Genomic DNA, 22,930 nt, shown 5'->3' with positions numbered 1-22,930 from the left:
ACTTAAGTTCATTTGTCAGTGTGGTGAACCTTGTATACATCTCTTGGATGGTTTCTCCTTCCTTCATGGTAGAAATTCTCATATTGAGAATACAACAGTGTTCCTCTAGACCTCTTCACTTGAGGTGTTCCTTCATGAGCCACTTGCAAAGTGTCCCAGATTTCCTTTGCAGTGGTACAACTTTGAATTCTACTGTACTTATCTGGATCTAGTCCACACACAAGCCATTTTTTGGCCTTGGCATTCTTTTCCCACTTCTTCAGGTCTTCAGCAGTGCAGTTAGCTCTTGTCTTTGCCGCATCCACTCCTTCAGCATTCTTCTTTGTAGTTGCTAGAGGACCATCAGTGACTATGTCCCAGAGTTCATAGTCTTCTCCTATGATGTGATCCCTCATCCTCTTCTTCCACCACGAATAGTACTGACCATTGAAAAGTGGAGGCCTAGCAATGGATTGCCTTTCCTAGTTCCCAGGTGGTGCACTCATGTTGATCTTTTCCTAAGGTGTTAGCCTCTTCAAGGATAACCCGCTCTGATACCAATTGATGTTCTAAACGTCAATACCACACAAGAGGGGGGGTAATCTGTGTGGTACCCAATTTTCGCTCTAGAAGAACCTGGTTCTTCTAGGTATTCTAACTACTACTGTTTGCGAAATAATAAGTACATAAAATAACGAACACAGAGATTTTTTACGTGGAAAACACCTGGCTCAAAAGGAGAAAAAATCATGACCTACTACTCAATAGGATTTTTCCAAACTTCCACTAATATCACGGAGCTGAAACAACATTTACAAAAACTCTTTGTAAACTAAGGATTAACTCTAATCCCGTTGTAGCACACAGCCTCAACTGTCGCGATAACTTCAAGTTAGCTTATAGCTTGAACACTCTAAGTACCTAATATAATTGCTTCTATGAAAGCTGAAAGGTACAACTTTAAACCACCTACTACAATTGAACTAGAATAAAAGAAAGACACAATGATATTGGTTCTTCTATCTCGTTCAAGTAGCTTCAAGAGTGCATACTCAAATCTCACATAAATTGCTTGCAAAATTGCCTTGCTCTTTTTCTCTCAATTTAGTTTAACTTCTGCGTTTGTGCAATTCATGTACAAGAGAACAATCACTGTCTTTTAATAGGTTAGTAATCAGAGTTTGATTGGAACTCAATTGCTGATCTTCTATCGTAGTTGAGTCCTTGAAGATCTCAAACTCCAACACTATCTTTATCTGTATTGTGTTCTTTTCATATAAGGAGACTTTCTCCCCTTATCCAATATGCAACCTTTTCGATCAGATCAGGAGATATTGCTGCTTGATCAGTAGGACTTATCTCCTTCACGTGCATCTCACATGTGTAGGTTGATCATGACTGTGCTTCACAAGATGGACCTGGTCCATAACTGAGTTCATTTGTCATTCTTCAAAAATTCACCTGTTCTTGGGCCAACAGACAGGAACCCGAGGCGCCGATAGCCACCCCAGCACTTCAGGAGACCCTCGTACAGTTCCTGAGCATATTCGGTACCTTAGCTCGGACAGGATTGTTCCCACTTGCACCAACCACATCACATGCTCGGGGAGGAGCACAAACTCCCGCGTCCCGTACCCCATAGCAGCAGGTCCAGGTTGATCAGGTCCCTGAGGTTATATCGACATAGCATGCTGCTCCTGTTCAGTGCGTGGTTAGGGCAGCAGCATCTGAGAAGGAGCAACTTAGTCTCAACACTACAAGAAAAAAAGCCTTTAGCGACAATTAACTAATTGACGCTACTTTATTCTATAAACACAAATATTTGTGGCAATTTAACTTTTGCCCGAAAAGAGTAATTTTTTACTAGCTATTCAAAATAATAGTCACTAAAAGTTACTCCTAAAAATTAATATTAATTTTCCCTCTATTTTTTTCCCTATGCAATATTTTCGCCTGGATACATTCACCCTAAATTGCAAAATTATCATCTCTCATACAGAGATGCACAAAATTGAGTAGATCATCCTCCCCCCCCCCACCCAAACAAGATCGTCAGCACCCAATTCATCCGCACTATAATTGGCCACTATCACCCGGTAATATCTCTCTACTCTTTCTCTTTATCTATCTTTTTTCCTTCTAGATTTGATTTTCTTCTTTGTGGATGGCTCTTTCGCTATGAAGCGTAGAAATAGGATTTTGTAAGCAAGCTTCTTAAACTGTTCCTATAGTATCTTTGTAGTTAGGTCAATTAGATTAAATATGTGCTAAATATAGATTCTATCACTTATTAGGAACTAGGTTTTAACGGATATTCAAAATTAAAAGTATACTTTAATTTCTGCCTTGTCTGCTTTTTCTTTCTTCTATAGTAACCCTTATTAATTTTCAGCTTTCTTCATTTTGTCTGATATACTCTACATTAATGATCTATATTGACTTCTCATTTTGTCGGAATTTATCCATATTATGATGCAATGATTAAAAAACAGCTAGTGAAAATCAAGGTGTAATTTCGTAAATTTAATCTTATGAAAAAATTAAATTAAATTTGATAACTTTATTTGCAATGTTTCGATGTTATTTGAAATCTCTTGAAGACAGGCACTCTACACACAAACTCAAGTATGCATTTAAAATTCTTGTTGCGAGTATAGTTTAATTACCAATAATTGCCTTTGTTAGTATTCAGTATGGATATTATTGTAGCCTATTGTGATGTTCGGTAACATATAGTTTAGTATCTATTCACTTTGTAGTACTTTGTACAGCAGAATCTAGTAGACCTTCACTATTGAATAACTACAATAGCTGCTAGTAGTTCTCCTAGTGTAAAAAGTATTTGTCAACACACTAATATAGATGTCGATGAACTCTATCTGGTGTAAAAGCTTCAATTTGTCTGTTTATGCACAAAAAGTTAGTGCCACACTATTTTATATGAATATTCAGTTTGATGAATCTGAAAGAAGCTTCTTCAGTTTTTACTATCTAATAGTTGTTCATTTACATTGCTCAAAAATGGATGAAAAACTTGTTCTTGATGTTTCCATAAATCCCTGTTAATTTCCTACAACTGATTGACAAATATCTTTTTGTTATAAGATGGACTCCCATTTTTCTTTACCTTTTAGCTGCTACTTTTCATACATTCAAGATTAGAGTTAAACATCTCGCAGTCTTGATGCTTATCACTTTACAAGCCAGATATGATGCAAGAAAATTTAGCAAATGATAGAACAAATCCTGTAAAGATAACAGGATTCTAATGATAAGTTACTATAACTGATCTTGGATGGCTTCTTTCCTTCCATGTCTATTTTTAATATGCAGTGGATATTGTTCTTTCTTGACGGAGGGTGCAATTATATTTTCTAATATTATTACCACGAGTTCACCAACTTATGTTTATGAGGCTCTGAACTACTCATGTATGATCTTCATTTCCATAAGCACCTTCTCCTACCTTATGTTTTCATACAACATGCAGTCATTTCTTTTTTATCTTACACTTAAGTAATTGGTTTTTCTGTTGGGACGCGATATGTTATTTTTTTTGAAATTGCAACTTCAATGGGACTTTTGAACAATATTCTATGGGGCCTGAACAAACATATTGTTGTCGATATTAAAAGATGAGATATCAGTTTCACGACATTCGTATTGAGAAGTTTGAAATTATTTGATCGTGAGTTATATGGGCTTGCTAGAATCTTAAGGCTTTTGGTTTTCTATAGTATTGAAAGTCCTTAAATTAGTTAAGGTGGGACTCCATCATCTTTGATTAGAAAGCTTCTTTGCTTTTAAGAATAAAAATTAGGCTGTGCATTTTCTTGTGAGAGATCCTTAAAACATGAAATTGCCAAGGAATACAAAATGATGGAAATCTTAGTTCTTGATTCTATGTGTGAAGTAATATCTGCTGCGAATATTTTATAAGCCTTCTATTGGTCAGTGTATCATCTATCTTTCACTTGAAGAGCATAATTTCAAGTTCCAACATTTTTTGCTTTGGAATATCTCTTTAATTATATTAGATATTAAGAAATGACGGAGTATTGATGGTTCTTGAAATTAGAAGGTTGGGTAGTTGATGTAATAGTGTGATATTTGTGAGTGGAAAGTAAATAAATTTGAAATTGCATCTAATATATATGGCAAGCGTAAATGCATTTTATGGTTTGTATAATTCATTAGTAGCTACATTTTTTTCCATAATTGAAAACTGATGTAAAGACCATTGTATCTACATGATATTGTTCAGTCATTCATTTTGGTCATTTGTACATGCGCTGAGTTTGCATGATTGAGTAGGCTGCAATATCCTTAAAGTTAACTATTCGTGCATTATATGTTATCATATATTTTTCAATAACTGAATTCAATTTTTTCACATCTGAATGTGTGTTTTTTCTGGTTACCAAGAACTAGTCACATGTGATGCTCAATGAACGATGAGCTAAGTATACAAAGTTGAAGAGAATCAAGGTTTATCTTTGCCTTCATCGTCTGACTTCGACGGTATGTGTGTTAATTTCTTTTCATGACTAGATGTGGTAAGTTTTCTAACTTCTTCTTTTGTGCAGTTTGCTTCGAAGCGACAATCCAGAATTGATGTGGCTACAAAGTCACTGTCAGATAGATGCAACTTGCCGAAGTCATCATGAATCGATCGTGCTTGTTTAACCTTGTCAAGACACCATAGATAATAACAGGTATCATCTGATTCACGTTGGGCAAAAATGACTATTGAAAGAATAAATGCTTTGTTCTACCACATCTAAATAAGATGGTGCCTTGGAGGCTAAAATTGCCACTGTATGAAACTAGGCTTGTAAAAGGAGAAACAACTATTGTTGATTCGAATGATTGATGTATTTTTTCTTTATGTAGATAATCCAAACTTATGTATTAACAGTTTTTCTGGTACATTATGGATTTAATGAAACATTTTTATGATTTTTGAATGAGTAACATAATAATGATGTTGGCATCGCATACAAAAAAAAGATGTTTGATATTAGTAGTATAATTGCAAATCTGAATATAAATTTAGTTGCTATTATAATGGCTATTAAAAAGTTACCTTTATCAATAATAAAATGGATATTTACCGGCCATATATAAATGATGTTAAAGCAGAATAAAAGGCTAATCGATGGGAAATTTTAGTGGTTATTGTAATTGCCAGTAACAAAATGCCACTAAAAATATCACCTATTAGCGACAATTCTTGAGACCTTTACCAACACTTGATACAAATGCGGCTAAATCCTTTAGCGACACTGGATACAGCGACAAATAATTAAGTGCCGGTAAAAGTTTTTGCGGCAATAGCTATTGCTGCTAAAATGAATATTTATTGCCACTAAAGGCCTTTTCTCTTGTAGTGCGAGAGGTTCAAGAAGTACCACCCTTCTACTTTCAGTGGTTTGGCTTCAGTGGATGCACATGGTTTTCTTGAGAAGTGTCACTGTATTCTCCGCACTATGGGCATTGTGCAGATGAGTGGGGTTGCTTTTACTACGTTCCAGCTAAAGGGAGCTACATATCGGTGGTGGCGGGCGTACGAGGTGTGTAGCGCAGCCGAGGCAGCTTCACTTATATAGGATTGGTTCTTAGAGTTTTTCTTGAGAGAATTTGTTCCTCGGACCCTTCGGGATGCTTGGCGTGCGGAGTTTGAGCAGCTATGCCAGGGAGCTATGAAAGTGTTGGAGTATGATGTCTGATTCAGTGATTTATCCGGGCATGCACTTGCCTTGGTTGCTACAGTCAGAGAGCAAGTCCGTCAATTCATCGGGGGGCTCAACCATGGTATTAGATTTAGCATGGCTAGGGAGTTGGAGTTAGACACTCCGTATCAGTAGGTGGTTGAGGTTGCATGGAGATTGGAGGGTATGCGAGATCGTGATACAGATGATATGGAGGCCAACAGGTCTCGTGGCACGAGGATTTAGTAGTGGTCACGCTGCAGCTGTAGCTGCAGCTTGTCATGGTAAAGGCTACGTAAGCCGTCCAATTCATTCAGCACTCCAATTTCTAGTGGTGCTCCGATTGTTCCGAGGTCTCAGGTTGCACACTTTGCTCAGCCGCTTTTGAGTACACCTCCTACATGGGTGCCTTCAGCGGTCAATCAAGCCGACCAGACCCGAGCCAGTCCCAGCCGCCACGCCTACCAAAAACTTGCTTTGAGTATAGAGATACCCGCTGGATGGTCAGAGACTACCCCATATTCAGGAGGGGTGCACTTTCCCAGACTACTCAAGCTCCACGGATTTAGTCAGGTCCGCGGACCGTGTGTATTGTTCGTGTCTAGTTATTGGTGTTTTTGAGACCATAGTTGATCTATTATTACTAAATATGGTATACTTTGATGTTATCTTGGGCATGGACTAGTTGTTTCCCTATCATGCTATTCTAGATTGGCACACCAAGACTATGACACTGGATATGCCACGTTTACCACGGTTAGAGTGAAGGGGTGCATTAGATTATGTTCCTAGCAAGGTTGTCTCATTTCTAAAGGCTCATCAAATGGTTGAGAAAGGGTGTGATGCCTATCTAGCCTCTGTGAAGGATTTCAGTGCTGATACTCCTACCGTTGAGTCAGTTCTGGTAGTGAGAGACTTTCCAGGTGTGTTTCCAGCAGAGCTCTCGAGCATGCCACCCGATAGGGATATCGATTTTGGCATTGGCTTGTTTTCAGACACTTAGCCCATTTCTATTCCACCATATCGTATGGTCCCAGTGGAGCGGAAGGAGTTAAAGGAGCAATTGCAAGAGTTGCTTGATAAGGGGTTTATTCGGCCTGGTGTATCGCCTTGCGGTGCTCAGTCTTGTTTGTAAAGAACAAGATGATTCTATGCGTATGTGTATTGATTATTGTTACTTGAACAAGGTTACAGTGAAGAACATGTATCCATTGCCACACATTGATGATCTATTTGATCAGCTATAGGGTTCCAGAGTGTTCTTCAAGATTGATTTGCGGTCAGGTTATCATCAGCTGATGATTCGTGATTGAGATATTCAGAAGACTGCCTTTAGGACTCAGTATGGTCACTATGAGTTCCTCATGATGTCATTTTGATTGACTAACTCCCCAGTAGCATTTATGCACTTGATGTACAGTGTAGTCCAACATTATCTTGATTCATTCGTCATTGTGTTTATTGACGACATCTTGGTATACTCCCGTAGTCGGGAAGATCATGAGGAACACTTGAGGATCGTGCTCCAGACCTTGAGAGAGAATTTATATGCAAAGTTATCAAAGTGTGAATTCTCGCTTGGTTCGGTGGCATTTTTGGGTCATGCGGTGTCGAGTGAGGGGATCAAGGTAGATCTGAAGAAGATTGAGGTGGTGCAGAGTTGGCCCAGACCGTCTTTTGCTAGTGAGATTCGGATTTTCCTTGGTTTGGCCGGGTATTATTTTCGTTTCATGGAGGGCTTCTCATCTAGTGCTGCACCTATGACCAGATTGGCCCAGAAGGGTGCTCCTTTCAGATGGACCGAGTAGTGTGAGGCGAGCTTTAAAAACTTAAGACTGCTTTAACTACAACCCCAGTGTTGGTGTTGCCTACAGGCTCTAGGTCTTATACTGTGTATTGTAATGCGTCACGTAATGGCCTTGGTGCGGTGTTGATGCAAGACTGTAGGGTGGTTGCCTACGCATCTTGACAGCTGAAGACCCATGAGAAGAATTGTTACACCCTATGTTTCCGTACATAAGAGTGCGTCGTAAGTCAATTGATATAAGCTCAAAAATGAGATCATCTTTGAAAGTACATAAAGTAAGTTAATCCTATTAACGTGGATGTTACAAGTATTAAAGATCATGAATAACAAGTACCAAGAGGGTTGGAAAGTTTAAAAGCTAAACGAATTGAAGAAAATAAGTTTTCGTCAAAAGCTGACAAGTTGGGAATGTTATAACATGTACTTTTGAGATGATACTAGGGTGCTCAACATGATAAGGATGTTATTTTTTGAGTTATTTTAGTAATATGATAGTCGTGTGTGTCACGACCCAAATCGATGGTCCGCAACGGGCAACCGGTGCCCTACCCAACCGAGTACCAACGTAACGTATCTTTCTTATCACACCATCATGGGTAAATGGGCCAAAAGGGTCGTCATGAGATAACCAGAGTAAAACATAAGGAAATACTAGACATAGGATGACCCAACATGATATAGAAACTTATACATGTGATATATGGGCCTATAAGGCCGACATGAACATTTGTACACTCAAAGCATAGGCCGAAAAGGCCATACAAGTATCCATACACATGGCATCTGTCTACAAGCCTCTAAGAGTACATAAGCATCATAAAGGTAGGGACAAGGCCCCGACATATACCAATCAATACATGTCCAAATCATACTGACCAAATAGGCAACTTCGGAGCAAGTGGAGTGCAGCAACACCTTCAGCTAAGCTTATAGCCTACTAAGAGGACTTTCATCCTGTCTTTCAGTACCTGCGGGCATGAAATGTAGCGTCCCCAGGAAAAAGGGACGTTAGTACAAATAAAGTACCGAGTATGTAAGGAATGAAAAATAGTATATAAAAGACATGAAAGAATATGGAGTAAAGTACTTAACCTATAAGTCTGAATAGCTCTGTGAATCATAAAATGTTTATAAATTCATGCATGTGCATGTAAATGTCATATAATGCATAGGTATATGCGTACATAACATCATCAAGCCTCTGAGGGCATACCATCATATTATCTCGCCCTCTGTGGGAAAATCATCAGCGTATACAACCTTATTAGGTGGTGGTGCGTATATAACACCATAACCTTTCCCCATACCCAGTATACATATGATATTTCAATAATGTCATCTGGTCATGGGTCAATATATATGTATAAATGAATGCAATGCATAATGAAATAAGTCAATAAGATCTCTCGGAATGTCATGAGACCCATGAACAGACAATATGATAGTAGGACACATAGGGAATCAAGAACCTAGGCACACCTAGTACTTCTATAAATATAGTCATTTGTGAAAGTTCCGCGTTTGCTCGTTTTATTTGTATCATATGAATCATGCCAAAAGGGAAGAAGGGATATCCTTAACATACCTGTATGATCTCTTCCTTATTACTCAACCAAGCTAAACACAACTTCTTGCATCTACAACAAGTGAAATGATATTGCCGTAAACATATAATGTCGTACCATCGTATTTGGCTAGTCGTATGGCTTAAGGAAAATTGGGCAGCAACTCCCCTATTTTAATACATCCCAAAGACCACTAAAGGTCATCAACAGCCCAACAACAACAACTATAACCAAGAATAGCGACAACAATAATATAATTCAATATGAGTTTCTCCGATTATCTTAATAATCATATTGAGCGGCAAGCTCGTTTTTAATCATAACAAGATATAAATTGAATCCAACTCTTATTCCATAAATTAGTTTAAAACCTTTAGAACATCGTACTTATAATGTACTATATTATTTCTAGTTCAAAACATCCACAAAATGCCTTCCAAAATAGCCCCATACGTCTAGCACCTTAATCTTTATCGTCAACCTCTTGTTTTAATGTTATCTTCGTCAATACACTGAACTAGCACATAGATAAGCTTAAAAACAGCAGCCAAGACATAATCAAACTATTTATAACAATTTCCAGCCATAACACAACATATATATAGCCTCAACACAGCCCACAAAAAAAAGAAGATAACGATTCCTTATGCCATGTAAATTACTATCTTGTAGATTATTACTCAAACAACTCCACCAACACATGATTAACCTTAAGCACAACCAAGAACATTATTTAGATACCTTAGGCAGTAGATAAAACTTGAAATCCCCAGCTGGTGTAGCTCACAACAATCCTTAATCACACCACAACACTATAGGTGTTCTATTCTCTTCTTGAATCAACTTTTGTGTTCAAGTTGGTGTGTAAACACTTGTATTTCACCTTGAAACTCTAATATATATGAAGGAGGGACTGATTATTAGCTTAATCATAAATAACAACACGAAATCTGAGGTTACTTACCATTGAAGAACCCTCCAAAACAACCACAAGATGAAGAACTACGATATAGCAAGCACCACGGGATTTCTAGCGTTGGATTCATATTTTTATTTTAGGTTTTCACCCTAGAATCATGGAGGAACCCTTGGAGAGCATTTAGGAGGATTTAGGAACTGTTTTGGAAGAGATAAATGAGTTAAAACGACATATAATTGACTTAAATGCAAGCTGAAGTTTTACACCGACTTTGTGGGTCCCATGGGAGCTGCTTGCGCAGTCTCGCAAAAACGCGAATATCTCTCTGCTCCGATATCGTATCGATGAACGGTTAAATGCGCTAGAAACTAAAATCGTATATATTCAATTTGGTAGGTAGATCACCCCGTAATTCCAAGTATATTTGGAGAAAATATTAGCTATTTTGGACATAATATTCAGCACATTTATGAATGTAACTTGTGACCTTTGCAAACTTTTGTTCCACAACTCGCTTGACTTCAAAACGTAATAAATGACTGTGATACAACTAAAATAACTCATAGTATAACCTCCATATCATGTTAAGCTCCCTAGTATCACCCCAAAAGTATATGTTATAACATTCCCAACTTGTGGACATTCGACAAAACTTATTTTCTTCAATTTGTTTAGCTTCTAAACCTTTCAACCCTCTTGGTACTGGTTATCCATGATCTAAAAGATTTGTAATTTGTAAGATAACATGATTAACTTACTTTATGTTCTTTCAAAGATGATCTCATTTATGAGCTTACATCAATTGACTTACGACGTACTCTCACGTATGAAAATATGGGGTGTAACATCATTCCCCCCCTTTGGAACATTCGTCCTCGAATATTGACTGATGCGCTTATCAGTCTCATAACCTATACTTCTTACAAATACATTAATACTGTCCTTTCCATCTAGTTATTTGCTCTGTGAATAAATCTAAAGGTCAGAGCATTCCCACCTTCAGGCCTCTTTCTCACACCACGACCTGTGGTCGGAATTCTTCCAATGTCATAGCTAATGCTACTTTATTTCATGTAACCCATATGACTCTGACTTTGTATATGCGCCTATGCGACTCTTCTCTTCTTTTTCCTCCAGCTTTTAGCCAATCTCTAGGCCTAACTTTGTGAACATATACAGATCTTTGACAAGCTGTCCCTTTGGGTATCTATCGGTGTACTGAAGTTTTTCTCTCAATACTTTGTCGAACTTATTGCTATTGATATCTTGTTTCATAGTCTCAGTTATCTATGCTTATGTATTTAATACAACTAGGTAGGTCATACTATACCATAACTCTTACTTCGATTTATTATAACCGTGGTCTGCTACCCAACTCTAGTCTATTCTCTCGCTGCTTATCTGAAATGTATAAATCTAAGTCCTTTAATGCTTCCTCATTACTGTTCATCCTAATAATCACGGCATAATCTCATCTCATACTTTGGAACTATTATCCATCCATTATTGATTCACCTTAATGTTGATCCATAATCTACAATTGATAACTTGAAACCTCTTATGTAATACATTGTCTCTATAACTCACATAGTATTGGGGAACATTTCAAGTCATTTGCATGATCCACCTAGGGATGATACTATACTTCAATAACCATATTTCATAGCATCCAACGTGATTCACCTTATGGGGGTATTCTAATCCCGTGCAATTCATGGAATCCCTTTTCTTAACATCATTACTCAATCAAAGCCTAAACGTCATCCTCTTATCAACCACCATTATACTCTTATTCTACTACCAGGGAAACATTTAATCTCTTCTAATTGCTTCTACTCTTAGACTCTTCTGAGTTCATTCAGGATGTACCGATCTTTCTATGACTTACGGAAACCATCAACTCTCTTGTTTTAATGGGTTTAATCCCGAGGACTTACCTATTCTCGTCACCTTCTCACTCATCTTTTCTTGTCCTTACTCCAATCTACCTAAAACTCTGTCACTCTATGATACTTTAGCTTGCAACCTACACATATCTATTTATACTACTCGCAACCTTCTTTTAACCTGCTAGCACCATAGATTTCCTTTCGTGCCTTCTTAGTTGTCTTTAAATGCAAACAATTACTTTTCCTGGTTGTTCTTCCACTTGTTGCATGAATACCTTATCTTATTGCCCACGAATATTGGAATTTCCTGTAACTCATTTTATCTCAAATATCACTTTTGACTTCCGGTTCATTAGTCACGATAGGTGCCACTTTCTTATGGAGTGCATAGAATATTGTAGTGAGACTGTTGTTACAAGATCATTTCTTCTTCAAGTTACTATGCTTAGGTTGAAGTTTTCTTCCTTATTTCCTCAGCTAGCCTTTCGTTGTAGTACTTAGGGGAGATTCTATAACTCTTGTAAAGCTGCGAGCTAATTACATCGTATACCCGACGAAATTTTTGATGTTCTTACTTGCCTAAAAATATCCTTAGTTACATACCTCCGTGCCCTTGTTCTCGTAGGGTTACTTCTGAACTGATGTTTTGATTGTCTCCCTAGTGACACTCTCTCTTATTTCGGTAAAACTTAAACGGTACCTTTAACTGTCACGACTCAAACCGATGGGCCGCGACGGGTGCCCGAGTCCTACCTATCAAACACCCCTAAGCGTGCGTCTATGATATGAACCCGAATGACGTCTGCGGAATTATAACAATAACATACATGAAGGAAATCTGCCAAAAAGGCATGTGTACATATACATGCGGAATACAATGGGCGAGCCGGCAAGGCTGCTATAGACAACTATATACCCAAAACTGAAAGCCGACAAAGCCACATACTATCCAACTATACATAATTGTCTACAGACCTCTAATAGAAATACAACTGTACAAAGATGGGATTGAGCCATATATATATATATATATATATATATATATATAAGCATATCGTACCAAAATCAAAAGCAGCTCCGGATCAAGTGGAGCATGCCAACTCTCGCTGACAAAGCATCCTAAGAAGGGGGACCGTCGGCTTGCCTACCTGCACCTGTGGGCATGAAACACAGGCCCCGGAAATAGTGCATCAGTACGGATAATATACTGAGTATGTAAGGCATGAAAATTAGATCATAAAAGACGTAGATGAAACATGGAATAAAGAAATCCATCTGTAAATCTGAATAACTTTGTAAATTCTGAAACATTTATAATGTCATGCAGGTACATATAAATGTCGTGTCATGCATAGGTATAGGTGTACATAATATCATCAAGCCTCTGAGGGCATCCCATCATATCGTCTCGGCCTCTATGGGTAACATCATCAACATATACCAACTGATCAGGTAGTGGTGCGTATATAACGTCGTAACCTTTTCGCAAATCCCATATACATATAATATACATATATACGCGTATATAACGCCATCTTGTCATGGGTCAATGTACATGTATAAATGCATGAAATGCATAAGAAATACGTTAATAAGATTTTCTCGGAATGCCATAAAAATCAATATGCCTTTCGCATAAACTTTATCAAATACGTATTTTTCTGAGACCCATGAACAGAAGATATAATACTAATTCACATAGGGAATCAAGAATATAGACACCCCTAGTATTTCTATGAATAGAGTCATTTATGAAAATTGTACATTTGCTCGTTTCTTCCGTATAATTTGAATCATGCCAAAAAAAAGGAAAGAAGGGATAGCCTTAACATACCTGGAGTAGGGAAGAATTCGTATAATATTCTTGGGAAAGATTGTACTGTACTCCTTCAGAACTGCAAAATTTTACACTGGTACGGTTATAACAATTCTCGTTGGAATTGTTTGAAAAATTTCGTTGGAAGCCTTTTTTTGGACGAGCTTAGCGTCTGTTCTTGAGCATTTGTGAATCACAATTCACTTTTGATATTCTTGGTCATCTCAAACTCATTTACCTATTTGTACCTTCTATTTTGTTAACTCACTGCTCAAAACTGGGTTATCTGAATTGTATTGGAGGCAATGTTAATACTTGCGTTTGATATCAAGACTCCCGTAGAGCTATACCAATTTGGGTTCAATTCTGATCAAAAAAATGAACTAAACTCTTTTAAAGAAACCAATCTTGTTAAAAGCTACCAGACTTTATAACTTTAAGGGTTTTAACACGTTGATAGCTTATATGACTACTTAGTCATATGTTGGTAACCTTTCTTGCTGCCACGTTTTTTTTGGGGAAATTATTAATCTTTATTCCCTTATTAGTTAATTAGGTAATGTCCCGTTACCAGGTAATTAACCAATTACCCTTATAATTAAGAACTATCTCAAATTACCTAAAAATACTACTCATTTTTAATAAAATTTATACATTATACTACCGTGGTTATATGGTACCTTGCAAGGTAGCAGTTCATAATTATCGGGTATTATTGCTCGACCCGTATTTTATCATAAATTGGCCACTTTCAACAAAACTCGTTTTCTTTAATTCATGTACGCTTTATCCTTCATGACACTTACTTATCGCTTGCTATAAATAGCGTAAATACATTAACCTCAAGATAATCTCATTCCCGAGTCTACGTCGATTAACTGAAGACGAAACTTTTAACGTACGAAAACACGAGATGTAACATCTTTCCCCCCTTAGAAACATTCGTCCTCGAATGTTCAACTCCCCGGGATCTATATAACTTTTGCAGGGTCGCCTTTGTAAGAACGCTACTATCAACTCTTCATGTAGAAACTCAATAATTTAACACCACATAGGACCGCAATCATCAATAACGACAATGGCCTCACACGACCAATGAAAATAGCTAACACAAGATCCGTACACATACCTTAAGGTTGTGACGTCTCAGTCGGACCCTTCTCTGGAGGAGGAAATAAGTAGGGATATCTAGACTCCATGTCTTCTTCGGCCTCCCAAGTCATTTCTTCCACATTGTTGTTTCTCCAAAGTACTTTCATGGAGGCTACCTCCTTATTCCGTAGCTTGCGGATTTGTCGGTCTAGGACAGCAACCAAAATTTCCTCGTATGACAAGTCCTCTATAATCTGTACATCATCCGTGGGCACCACTCGGGTAGAATCGCCAATGCACTTCCGTAACATAGATACGTGAAAAACCGGATGGACATACTCCAATTCTGAGGGCAATTCTAACTCATAAGCTACTTGGCCCACTCTCCGAGTGATCCTATAAGGCCCAATATACCGTGGGCTATGTTTGCCTTTCTTGCCAAACCTCATCACACCCTTCATAGGTGACACCTTTAAGAATACCCAGTCATCAACCCCGAACTTTAAATCTCATCGTCGCACGTCAGAATATAACTTCTGACGACTCTGAGCTGTCAATAGTCGATCCCGGATCAACTTTAATTTTTCTATGGCTTGCTGAACCAGGTCTGGCCCATGTAACCCTGATTCTCCAACATCAAACCACCCTATAGGAGACCTGCACGTACGCCCATACAAAGCCTCGTACGGAGCCATCTAGATACTGGAGTGGTAACTATTATTATATGCGAACACAATAAGCGGCAGATGATCATCCTAGCTACCTTTGAAGTCTATCACACAAGCTCGTAACATATCCTCAAGGGTCTGAATAGTACGCTCAGCTTGTTCGTCCGTCTGGGGATGAAATGTTGTACTAAGACTTACTTGAGTCCCCAATCCTTTTTGGAAGGACCTCCAGAAGTTAGCTGTAAATTGAGCTCCTCTATCCGAGATAATAGATACAGGGACACCATGCAGTCGTACTATCTCCTTAATATAATGCCTTGCATAGACCTTTGAGGAATATGTAGTTCTAACGGGTAGAAAATGGGCTAACTTTGTAAGCCTATCAACAATCACCCATATCGAATCGAACTTACGCTGGTACGAGGTAAGCCTACGATGAAATCCATATTGATTATTTCCCATTTCCAAGTTGAAATCTCCATAGCCTGCAATAATCCACCGGGTTTTTGATGCTCAATCTTAAACTGCTGACAGTTAGGACACTGGGCAACAAACTTCGCTATATCCTTTTTCATTCCGCCCCACCAATATACTTCCCTGATATCATGATACATCTTTGTCGCTCCTGGATGGATAGAATAACGAGAATAGTGAATTTCTCCCATAACCTGCCGATGCAGCCCTACAACATTAGGGACACATAATCATCCTCGATATTTGAGGACCCCATCTTCTATAATTTCAAATGGTGTCTTCTCCCTCTGAGGGGTGGTATCCCTATAACGAACTAACACAGGATCCTTGTACTGGCGTTCCTTTACTTCAGTTACTAAAGAGGGTGTTGCCGTATCCTGAGTAGTAATTCCAATATTGCCTGAGTCCATTAACTAAATTCCAAGACTAGCTAACTGATGAATCTCATGGGTTATTCCCCTTTTTTGTGACTGTAGATTTGATAGGCTGCCCGTAGATCTACGGCTGAGGGTGTCGGCTGCTAAGTTCGCCTTCCCTGGATGGTATAAAATATCAACGTCATAGTCTTTATGTAGCTCCAACCATCTCATTTGACGTAAATTCAATTCCTTTTGCTTGAAGATACACTAGAGGCTTCTTATGATCCGTATAGATATCAACATGAATGCTATACAAGTAGTGCCTACAAATTATTAGTGCATGGATCACTGCGACTAACTGTAAATCGTGGGTCGGGTAATTCTTCTCGTGATTTCTTAGTTGTCTAGAAGCATAAGCTACAACCTTACCATGCTGCATTAGTACACAACCCAATCCAACGCCTGAAGCGTCACAATAGATAACATAACCAACGGTCCCTTCTGGGAGCGTTAGAACCACTGCTGAAGTTAATTTGTCCTTCAATGCATGGAAACTCCATTCGCAAGCATCGGTCCATTGAAACTTAGCTCCCTTCTGAGTTAACTTACATGGGTATTCTAATATTTTACAATTCATGAAATTCCCCTCTTCGAAGGCCCAAACTTCATCCTTTATTCATCACAATTACGCCCTTATTCCACTACCAGGGCAGCATTTCATCTGTTGTAAACGCTACTAGTCTTAAACTCCTTTGGGTTCATTCAGGCTATACTGAGCCTTCTATAACTTAGAGAAACCATTAGCTCTCTTATGAGATTAATCCCAAGGACTTATCCATTCTCGTCACCTTTTCACTCATCTTTTCTTATCCTTCCTCCTGTCTTCCTAAAACCTTGTCGCTCTACCATACTTTAGCTTGCGACCTACACATATCTATTTATACTTATTTGCAACCTTCCTTCAACTTGCTTGCACCAAAGATTTCCTTATGTTATTCCGGAACATCAAGCGAGACACCACATACCACTTTGGTCAAAGGTGCCAAAAGAGAAGAAAATTCCATTACAAGTTTCCTGTAATAACTTGCAAAACGGAGAAGCTACGAACCTCCGTCGGTGTTGTGGGTCTAGGCCAAGTCTTCACTGCCTCAATCTTTTGTGTATCCACCCGGATGCCTTCCCGAAATGATATGCCCAAGTAAAGCTACAGAGTTCAACCAGAATTCACATTTAGAGAATTTTACATACAACTTCCCTTTTTGTAGAGCTCTGAGCACAGTACGCAAGTGATCTGCATGCTCAGCCTCTGAACGAGAATATACAAATATATATCGTCGATAAACTCAAAGTGCCCGTATTTGGTCTTGAATGCTGTCTTTGGAATATCTTCCTCCTTAGCCCTTATCTGATGGTACCCGGACCTCAAGTCTATCTTTGAAAAATATTTGGCACCTTGCAACTGATCAAATAAATCATCAATCCTCGGGAGGGGGTACTTATTCTTGATCGTTACCTTATTCTACTGTCTATAATCAATACATATCTGTAAGGAACCATCTTTCTTCCTCAAAAATAACAAAGGTGCTCCCCATGGTGGTCTACTAGGCCTGATAATGCCTTTTTCAAGAAAATCCTTTAGTTGTTCCCTCAACTCTTTTATTTTTGCGGGGGCCATTCAATAGGGAGGAATATATATTGGATGCGTATCTGGTAGTAGGTCAATAGCAACTTAATTTCTCGCTCTAGCGGAAGAACCTAAAGTTTATCGGGAAAAACAAGGATTGAATGGTTGGTAACTCTACTTCCACATCCTAAATCTGAACTCAGTGATAAATATAGTCCTTTCTGATCATCTTCCTTGCCTTGAGATAGGAGATAAATTTACCTCTTGGCGATGCCGTATTACCTTTCCATTCTAAAACAGGCTCTCCTGGGAACTGAAATCAAACCATCTTTGATCTACACTTGATGTTAGCATAACAAAAGGCCAAACAATCCATACCCATTATAATATCAAGTTCCGCCCAACCGAACACCACGTACCTTATCCTTGTTTATTATCAAATCTATCACGGGCCATTTTGGGCCCCATCCATATATATAGGTAACAATATTAAAACATAACTTGCATATCTAATTTAGAAAAAGGTTTATATACATAGGGGTCGCCCAGGCCGTAGACATGTCATACCCAAAACTATATACAAGATAATTTCTGCAAAACCTCTAAGTAATCATAACCATAGTATATATACAAGTCGGGACAGAGCTCCCTACGTCTATTTAAAACAAACTAACACATGCCGAACCGTGAATTGGTAATATTCCCAGAAGAGGTGGAGCTCACCAACCAAAAGCTGACATCTGGAGGAAGCCTAGAGTAAGGGGTCCTTGCCTCGTCCTATATGAGAGCCTCGATCAGACACACTTTGAAGTGGAGTATTCATGTCCTTATCAGTTACCTTCCTCCTCTTGGCCAGACTACTATCTTCTTCCTCTGCGTATCTCATAACATACACCGACGAACCTTGATTGACGGACTCCCAAGATTGTGGACTATCTTGAACCTCAGAAGAGCTGGTGTCCGCAAATACCTTGACATAGTTTTGAGCCTGAGGGAATCCCGGCTGTGCCAATCCATGCACTACTCCCCTCATAACCTGATCAACGAGCTGTTATAATGAAACTAAGGGCCTTGGTGAGGTCAGAACTCCTCTCACCCCATCTGCTGTCGGAGTGGTCGAAATAGCTCGAACGAATGACTCATATGGATCCTCCTCAATGGAACCCATGATCTCCGATGGGTTTGACTCCATAGAGTAACTTATATCTTTTTCTAACACTTTCGTAGCTTTCTGAACCGTGCTAGCAGCTTGCGCCTGTCGTCTAGTAGTAACAGGCATCGCTAAAAACATAAATATGGTAAAGATTAGGAGTGGATACTTATGACTCAGTTCTATCACACAATCTGGATTAGAAAGAAAAGTAACCATCCTAAATATCCGGTAGCCTCATGTCTATAAGTGTGGTGCACAACACACCGATAAACAAGACACTACTAAATACGATTTGTAGAAAACCCTAGGACAGAACTTCTCTGATACCACTTTTGTCACGACCCAAAGTGATGGGCCGCGACGGGTGCCCAAGTCCTACCTCTCAAACACCCCTAAGCATGCGTCTAAGATATGAACCCGAATGATGTCTGCCAAATTACGAGAATAACATACATGAAGGAAACCTGCCAAAAAGGCATGTGTACATATACATGTGGAATAAAGTGGGCGAGCCGGCAAGGCTGCTATAGACAACTATATACCCAAAACTGAAAGCCGACAAGGCCACATATTATCACACTATACATAACCGTCTACTGACCTCTAATAGAAATACAACTGTACAAAGACAGGACTGAGCCACGTCAAGTGTCACGCCCCAAATACCGAGGGACATGACCGACACTCGACCGGGTAGCCCCGGTCAAGCGGACCTGGGTGCCTTTCCTATCCCACGTGTTACCCGTGTTTTTCATTACTCGTCAATCAAGGAAATAGCCATTTATAATTAAAACGCCTTTTTACGGAATATTCATAACAAACATGGTTACTTAGCGTGGTTTACAACTTACATCACCCCAACATTCAAAATACATATTACATAAGTTCACAACCCACATTTCCTGTCTACGGAGCCTCTGAGGATACAAAAGGATGATACAATACTTGCCGGTAACAAGGCTCCAGCTATACCTTACACAAATACCAAAACAAGACTTCTGGAATAAAAGCGGCATGAGCCACGCAGGGCCCCGGGAGGAAAGGGGCTCACCAATTCAGCTGACGGGAAGTGAAGGAGTGCTACGGTCGGTGGACTGGAGTACCTGCTATAGATCCACCTACAATCATAACACGAATGTGGTGCCCCCGGCAAAAGGGGCGTCAGTACATTTGAATTGTACTGGTATGTATGAACAAACTTTACCCCAAGTAAACTCAAACAGTACACAAGTAACATACAGTAATAGAATCAACAATCAAATGCACATAAAAGGAACAACCAAACGTCAAACAAGTTTCACAATCTCTCCTTTTTCCCTTCCAACATCATCTCATCACATCAATGATTTCACAACTTTCACGTATGTTCATTTCAATAGTTGTTTCGATCACTTTTTCACCCTTATTACCTCGGCCACCCTTATTACCTCGGCCACCCTTATCACCACAAACCACACCTTATAACTTCATGTTGCGGCGCAACCCGATCCCACCGGACAATCACACACACAACAACATTAGTTCACAGTTCAATCACATGGCTTCAGGCCACCCGGAATATCATTTCACAATAACAATAACAATTTCACAATGAGTTTTCATTAACGTCAATACCATTTCCATCATATATGACAACCCGTACACAATTTAAGTTACAACGATAATTGCCCACGACAAATCACATATGATATTACCACAGTTGTTTCAATTGCATCAATTTCGACTTCTTTCCATCATTTATTTCACAGCCCTTACCACATAAACACATTCACACACACACTTAGCTTGTTGCCATTTATTCACACTTGTCATATCGAAACGTTAACCAGCAATGTTCAATGCAATTTAGTCACAAGAATTCATGAATTAGGCCATCTTGCCCAAACACCTGTGAAGTAAACAGAATTCACAAATAGTCCACATAAGAAATGCATACCAATTAATCGTACACCAAACAGGGAGACTTTACAAAGGTTAAAGTTAGCCATACATACCTGGAATCGATTTTCCCCTTTTTACTTCTACTTCGGCTCACCAATAGCCTAGTATCGACAATCTAGTTCTCAAGTTAACACATAAATCTTAGAATTGAAGTTCACAATTACTACCCGAACTCATTTAGGTTATCAACCCTTCTTTTACAATTCTTTACTCCTACCCAATTCTTCTTACAAGATTTTTGGTTTTAAAGGACATGCATGTGTATTTCAACTTTGTTTTCAAGAATCAATGCATGAGAATCCCCCTTTTTATTTAAATATGAAAACCAATGAAAAAGGGTTGGGGATTTTACCTGCAAGAACGGAAGTGAAGATAATTACTTGAAATTCCCCGGTCCTGGGTGACTTTGAAAATCAAATTGGTGAAGATGAACTTTCTCTCTCAAGAACCCTCTCTTCCCTCACTCTTATTTTATTCAGAAAGTATGTTAAAATGAGGGATTGGGGTATTTTATTATAAAGGGGGTCGGGTTTAAAATTTAGAAAAATAGGAGCCCGAGTCAAGTTTGCGGTCGCACTTTGCGATCGCAGACTGGAAATGCGGTCCGCATATTGGACCGCAAAAGTGCTCCAAAACTCTGATCCTACTGTCTGGGTTTGCGGCGGAAACGCGGTCCGCATACACGATCTGCGGTCGCATGCACCGCATAATTGACCTCAAATTTGACTGGCACATGGACTCGTTTTGTGATAGGAATGCGGTCCGCATATCAGTTATGCATTCACATAATGGACCGCATTTTTACCTTAATTTTAACCAAACCACTGACTCAGTCCGCGGTAGAAATGTGGTCCGCATACTTGATTTGCGACCGCATTCTGGACCGCAAAATAGCACTTTTCTGGAAAACTTTGATTCTTTGATTTTTGAATGCTTAGATCAATACCAAGGCCGCGAAGCATTTTACACATATCCGGAACTTGACACTACAAGCTACTAGGTTTTGGGCACAAATTTTCACGGGGCCTTACATCAAGCATATATATATATATATATACAAGCATATCGTACAAAAATCAAAAGCAGCTCCGGATCAAGTGGAGCACGCCAACTCTGGCTGACTAAGGATCCTAAGAAGGGGGACCATCGGCTTGCCTACCTGCACCTGCGGGCATGAAAAGCAAGCCTCGGAAATATGGCGTCAGTACGAATAATGTACTGAGTATGTAAGGCATGAAAATCAGAATATAAAAGACGTAGATGAAACATGGAATAAAGGAATCCGTCTGTATATCTGAATAACTTTGTAGATTCCGAAACATTTATAATGTCATGCAGGTACATATAAATGTTGTGTCATGCATAGGTATAGGTGTACATAATATCATCAAGCCTCTGAGGGCATCCCATCATTTCGTATATAACGCCGTAACCTTTTCCCATATCCCATACACATATAATATACATATATATGCATATATAACGACATATGGTCATGGGTCAATGTACATGTATAAATGGATGAAATGCATAGGAAATACGTTAATGAGGTTTTCTCGGAATGCCATAAAAATCAATATGACATTCGCATAAACTTTATCAAATACGTATTTTTCTAAGATCCATGAATAGAAGATATAATAATAATTCACAAGGGGAATCAAGAATATAGACACCCCTAGTATTTCTATGAATTGAGTCATTTATGGAAATTGTACATTTGCTCGTTTCTTCCGTATAATTTGGATCATGCCAAAAAAGGAAAGAAGGGATATCTTTAACATACCTGTAGTAGGAAAAAATCCATATAATATTCTTGGGAAAGATTGTACCGTACTTCTTTAGAACCGCGGAATTTTACACTGCTACGGTTCTAACAATTCTCATTGGAATTGTTTGCAAAATTTCGTTGGAAGCCATTTTTTTGTGGACG

Source organism: Nicotiana attenuata, chromosome 9 (genome assembly GCF_001879085.1).
Source record: "Nicotiana attenuata strain UT chromosome 9, NIATTr2, whole genome shotgun sequence".
NCBI lineage: Eukaryota > Viridiplantae > Streptophyta > Magnoliopsida > Solanales > Solanaceae > Nicotiana > Nicotiana attenuata.
Note: the sequence above shows the minus strand (reverse complement) of the source record.